The sequence below is a fragment of the Hippopotamus amphibius genome, chromosome 2, assembly GCF_030028045.1.
Source record: "Hippopotamus amphibius kiboko isolate mHipAmp2 chromosome 2, mHipAmp2.hap2, whole genome shotgun sequence".
Classification (NCBI taxonomy): domain Eukaryota; kingdom Metazoa; phylum Chordata; class Mammalia; order Artiodactyla; family Hippopotamidae; genus Hippopotamus; species Hippopotamus amphibius.
This window is the reverse complement of record NC_080187.1, coordinates 198,465,778-198,472,049: the sequence shown is the minus strand read 5'-3', so window position 1 is coordinate 198,472,049 and position 6,272 is coordinate 198,465,778. Positions and strand designations below refer to the sequence as shown.

General features: G+C 42.2%; 1 non-coding gene across 1 annotated transcript; it reads left to right on the top strand.

The window, feature by feature from the left end:
• Positions 1 to 5,657: 5,657 nt before the first annotated feature.
• On the top strand, positions 5,658 to 5,783 carry LOC130847261 (U6atac minor spliceosomal RNA). The gene has a single exon (XR_009052044.1). It is a non-coding gene; the product is annotated as a U6atac minor spliceosomal RNA (small nuclear RNA).
• Positions 5,784 to 6,272: the final 489 nt, after the last annotated feature.

Here is a 6,272-nt window from a genome sequence, read left to right as displayed (position 1 = left end):
AAAGACCCTGCTCTGAGATTTGAAGGGTTAGGAGAAAAAGAATGTGAGTGAAGTAGGAAGATTAGTAATCCCAAAGACTGAGCCTAGGAGAGAAATCTCTGGACTGAAAAAAAAGGCACTATCACTAGGGAGGAACCAAAAGTTCCCAGAATTTTATATCAGAGCATTGTGAAATTGCCTCATTGTAAGTTTAAAATTGTTTGTCTCAATTGTATAACTATATGAAGCACACACCTTCAGATGTCCCTCTGCTACAGGAAGTTATACCTGTATATTGATACCACAGTGCACCCTGATGGGAAAAGAAGCTCTGGTGGAGACCAGAGGGTCAGAAAAGGAAGGGTACTAACATCAACAGAGAAAATGCTGCTTCATAAAATTTGGCTACAAGTGCTAAGCATGCAAGGTTTTCTTTTAATTTTCACAAGGACCTTGTGCCATCAATATTATTATTCTTGTTTTACAGACAGGAAGAGCATGGAGTTTGACAATTTGTGGCCTCGTTGACCGGTCAGCTTCAGTCTGCTCGTAGCCCAGGCTCCTAGTTCTCATTTCACCACACCCGTAAGTGCTTTCTGACTTGGAAATGGAGATTAAATTTAGGTGAGTCAAGATAGATAATTCAAGTGGGAAGGATCATCTGTTTGGCATCGTTATTACTAGAAGGTGTAATAGTTTCAGCATATTGCCTAATTTCCCAAAGACTCTCAAGAAACACCTCTCTACAAACTATTATGTATAAAATAAGCTGTAAGGATATATTGTACAACACAGGGAATATAGCCAATACTTTATAATAAGTATAAATGGGGTATAACCTCTAAAAATTGTGAATTACTATATTGTACACCTGTAACATATAATATTGTACATCAAATATACTTCAATAAAATTTTTTTGAAACAGAGATACACCTTTCAAGACCCCAAAAAGTGGAAACATTCCATCCTTCAAATGAAAAAAATTATAAGTAGTATTTTCAGAATGCAGCATCCTTATATCTGCGATGCTTATGGAATTAGATACACTCAGCTACATAAGTAGGGTGCACCATGTCTAACTGGCCTGAGAGAGTGAAGAAATCAAATATTATTAAAAGTGATTTAGAGATGTACAAAGATAGCTCTCAGAAAGGAAGCCATTAGCAGGTTTATACCATGTCTAGATTTTTCTATTTTTGTGTTATAGCATAGCTGTTGATAATCAAGAAAGATTACTTGTTTCCAGGGTGAAGGGAAAAAAAAGCAAGCAATTACACTAAATCAGAAGTATCATTTGATAGGGAATAATAACAGAGGAGTGATGAGTGACAAAGTTCCAACAAAGAATTTTAATGAGAACATTTTCACTCATTCATTCATCATTCATTCATTCATTATTCATTTTTTTCCTTCCATTGCTAGGCCCTGAGAGTGTCAGAGAAAAGATAATGAGTAGGGCACAGTCCTTCCCTCACAGAACTTGCAGTCCAGTGAGGGCAATAGATATGCATAGCTACTACCCTGAAGTGATGGGCTTTACAAGGACAGGATGCGCAAAGGGCTGTGGAAGCCAGAAGGAAAGAGGCCTCTACCACACCTAGAACTGTGTGACTGTTAAAGCAACCCAGGGGCCAGAGGCCAGCCCCGATCCCCGCAACGACTGCCAGTGTAGCAGCTGCAGAGCCGCGGTTACACCGTTGTAGCAACAGCCAGAGAGCAAGGTGAAGCCAGGACCAGCAACCTCAGTGTTGTGGTTAACAGGTGTTGAAGCAAGTATGAAGAAAATGTAAGATCAAGCCACAGCCGGGTTTTGAGAGGTAAGCGCTCTATTAAATGCATAAAGAAATAACGCAGGCAGTGTAGGTATTTCACTGAAGTTTAAATCCATCTTCAAATTCTCAGGATCCCAATACTTTTCCTATGGTTTTTCTCAGCCTTGACACTTACCTTGATTATAGCTCTGATTTGGAAAGGATGTAAGTGTTAAGAGTTGAATATTTGGAAGTTGAAGATGGACCTCTGTAAGAATGTGGCTGGAGTTTTGATGAGACCCTCAGTTGGAACTTTCTCACCTGCTAATTCCTCACACTCTTCATTCTTTAAAAATTGCAGTGCCCCATTCATCCATTAAACATATATCGAGTGCCTACGGTGAGTTAAACATTGAGGATACAAAGGTGAGCAAGTGCCATCATTGCTCTGTGGGAGTTCCACCTTGATGAGAGGGCAACACTCAGACAATCCCAATACTAGACAATAAATGTGTAAGACATACGCTGGAAGCACAGTGGGGAGACTGACTGATCTGCTCGAGAAAGATATCACAACAAAAGACGGGCAGCAGCTTTCAAATGGAGGACGGCACAGAGCTTTCCAAAGAGCCTGCGCCGGGATACGAAGGCACGGAATTGCATGAAGTGTTCAACAAAGGTGATCAGTTTTAGGTAAGAATTAGAGTGGCAGGAGATGAGCTGGAAAGGTAGGTTGAGACTACTGTACAGGAAAGAGGAAACAAGTAATTGCAATAAAAGCTTTAGCCCCTCTGAACGTGTGGGTTCAGAGATAAGGGGGTTGCTTCTAGTTGACCTTAGCTTGGCTTCTGCCTGTTGTCTACTAGCCAGTCATTTCTCAGACGAAGTTTTGAAGCAGACAGAGTGCATATAGAATGTCCCTCTCCCCTGCTTCTGCTTCCCCTCCATCCCTCCTAAGAGTACCCTCTGTCTCCAGACTCCTTTCCAGTGCCTTTTGTTCTGGTGATCTAACAGAGTCTGCCAGCTAGAGACTCCCTTCTCCTGACTTTGCTCCAGGCTCAAACAAATTTGATAAACATATTAAAAAACACACACTACCTTCACTGTGTCACTTCTCAACACAATATAGCTGACTCTCAGCAGAAGCGGTCAATGTTTTACATAAATTTTTGGTTCTGGCAAGTGCACACGTGTGTTTGTGTACATGTTTGTGAAGGTTTGAGGAGGGGGCGCGGGTGCCTTTTGGGCCGCTGAAGTCATCACACAGACTCACACTTCAGTGAGAGTAAGGAGCTGGCCACATCTAACCACTGGTGTGGTTGTGGTCCCGTCACCGATAGTCTGATGGTGGACAGTGGTGGTTGATTGCAGCTGCAATGTCCAAGGTTCATATGTTTAAAATATTTATAAGCATTACATGCTAAAAATGTAATAAATTATTTACACTAGCAAAACAACCATCACCAACACAACAGATCTCATTCATAAAGTTCCACTGTATCTTGATGAATCTGCAGGCTTCCTGGTTTAATGAGATGCTTTGAACAAATTAAAGAGAGAAAACAGAAATTGACAAAACTATGAATTATATGATGGTTTTGTTGCCAGAACCGATCAGTGACCTATAAGCAGAGGCATCACTGTCATAGTCTATGAAACCAAAGGTGTTTCTAGATCCTACCATTCTTTGTTTCACACACAGCCCATTATAGTCAATATAGATTTCTACTGTATTCTCCATTTTCTAAGTGAGGGTTCTAGAAGATATTGGAATGATGAGAGTGTTTAATATTATCAGTATGGCTAGGGGAATATAAGTCTATCAGTGCAAACAAAAACCTTCACTGTGGTAGTTAAGGAAGAGCCATTTGCCTTGCAGTGTGTATAGTCTAAGACTTTCACAGTCTCTGGTGGCAGCGTTCAGAGGTAGAAGTAAGAGATGATACTAATAAGCTCTGATCTTGCAGATGCAAAATGCTGGGCCAAGAACTGACTATAAAAGGCTTTGCCAGCTGGGGATCCAGGACTGGCTCTTAAATTAAAATGTGAGAACTTCTCTTTTTCTCTTTTTACATGACCTCTTTCCTCCCTTCAAAGAAACAGAGGCCTACAGCACTCTTTTCCTAATTCTGCTGAGGGTCTTTAGCTTCATGAGCAAAGGGAGATGGAAGTTTTCTTTTAAACCAACATCTTAAGCAAGTCAGCTGGGAACTCTTCTACACCTCCCAGGAAAGGTAAAAATAGGAATGCTCCCGGGGCCCTGGAGGGGACGATGTCACGAAGCGGAGATGGGCATATTACACAGGGCTTCATGATTAGCACCATGATCTCCGCTTTGGCTGTGAGGAATATTTAAAATGCCCATTGCCAAAGGTGATAAGCTACCTCCATGCAGTCATGGGAAATAATTGTTGATGGAGCCTGGAGAACTTTGAGCATTATCTCTTCTCCTGAGTTGAACTCCTTCCCCCGTTTGACAGTTGCTGTGTACAAAGCAGGTTAGCCCATCACCTTGGGGAAAGGAAAATCCAAACTGAGGGGCCACAGAAGCATTATCCATCTGCAACTCGGGCAGGGTTTTTGCATATTAGTACAGAGCTCAACGAGCAGCAAGAGGGTTGTTTGTGTTTGGCTTATGTTTGCTGTGTTTCAAAACTAAGGTGAAATCTGGCCTCGGATCCCCGAGGTCTAACTAATCCAGTAATGAACTGAGACAGCTTGATAGGCGGTGTTTCCACCCAATTCCCAGACTGCTCTGTTCCGGAAAGATATTTTCTAAGTTGAAAATGGGGTAAATGTAATGTGCCCCACTCAAAAAGTGACAAATCTCATTGTAAAATAATCTATACGTGAATTGAGCTGTTGAAGCCTTAAAATATTGCTCTGTTCCTAACGTTATATTCAAGAGTCTCACTGTCAAGAAGACATGATAGGTTTATTAAATACCCTATAGAATAACGTACTTGAAGCACTTGCCTTATCTTATGCAATTTTTTCTGTTTAATCTGAGTTGTATGTATGCTACTGCAGCTTCAAAACATCTGGGCACAGCAATTTTTTCTTTCCTGCACCTGCAAGGGTAAGTACACACATAAACAAAAAAGAAATTAAATCTTCCGCAGAGCTGGGGAAAAAAAGAACCCAACCAGCCATGAAGCTCAGGAGAGCAGTATGACAAGTGCTGAGCTGTAAACAAGCTTGAGAGGGATTTAATTCTTATGACAAGTGCCAGTGGTGGCATCTCACATGGACGCAGCATATGCACACATTTCAGAGAGGAGCCACACAGGATTTAATGCAAATAGAAAAGAAGAAAAAAAAGAAAAAGCTCTCCATGCATCAGCTTCTCCTCATCTATAAATAGCCAAGCAAATCAGGATGAGCTAGTGTTGTAATTATCTTGATTTTCAGAATTTTTGCCGCTCAGAAGAGATTTTTAGAGTCTCCTCCCTGCTCTTTATAATTATAGCTGCTGTTCCAACCTCTGCCAAGGGTTGGTGGTTGCAAACCGATATTCGCCAGGTGGCTGCTCTGCAGCAGAGAAAATTATCAAGTTTCCTCGGTTGGTCCAGTTTTATCACTTAGGATCCAAATCAAAACTTCAGAGGGCAGCCATTCATCATCTCGTGACAGCCGCTTCTTCACTTTTGCTTGTGCCTTCTAGACTCTGGCGCTGTGGGGCCCTCCTGCACTTGAGTAAATGACATGACTAAGATACCAAGTAGTTGTGTTCCACTGTGCTTAGAGTCACAGACACCTGTGTCAAGAGAGGGTTAGAAACCAAGCTTTGTGACAGCCCAGAACCTGGACCCCTTCCAAATGTGAAATGCCATGTTTGCTCACCCCTCTTCACTTGGTGTGTTCAAGAACTAGAATGTAGGATGGGAAAGGGGAGTGGAGAGTGATTCTTAAAAACAGATGGGTAGTGTTGTATGAAAGGAGAGAAGGTTAGCACTCCCCTTGACAAGGATGGAAGAGGCCCTTGGGCCTGACAACACGCATATGGTTAAGGCACTGCCACCTACTTCGTGGCATCTAACCACTGTTTTTTGGACTGGAGAACTCGAGGTATGGGAGGTATGGGAGGGGGCAGGGGGTGAAGGGGAAACTGAGACGAAGTGAGAGAGTAGCACAGACATATATATACTACCAACTGTAAAATAGTCAGTGGGAAGTTGCTGTATAACAAAGGGAGTCCAACTCGAGGATGGAAGATGCCTTAGAGGACTGGGGCAGGGAGGGTGGGGGGGACTCCGGGGGGGGGGAGTCAAGGAAGGGAGGGAATACGGGGATATGTGTATAAAAACAGATGATTGAACCTGGTGTACCCCCAAAAAAATTAAAAAATAAAAAATTAAAAAGAAACAAAAAACAAAAAACAGATGGGTAGGATGGGAGACCTTGTTCATTGCCTACCTAATATCTGTCTCCTACATCAAGAGTGGGCAAGCTAAGGTCCACAGGCTAAATCGAGCGTGCTGCCTGTGTTCATAAATAAAGTTTTATTGGAACACAGCTTCACCATGTATTGCCTACGGCT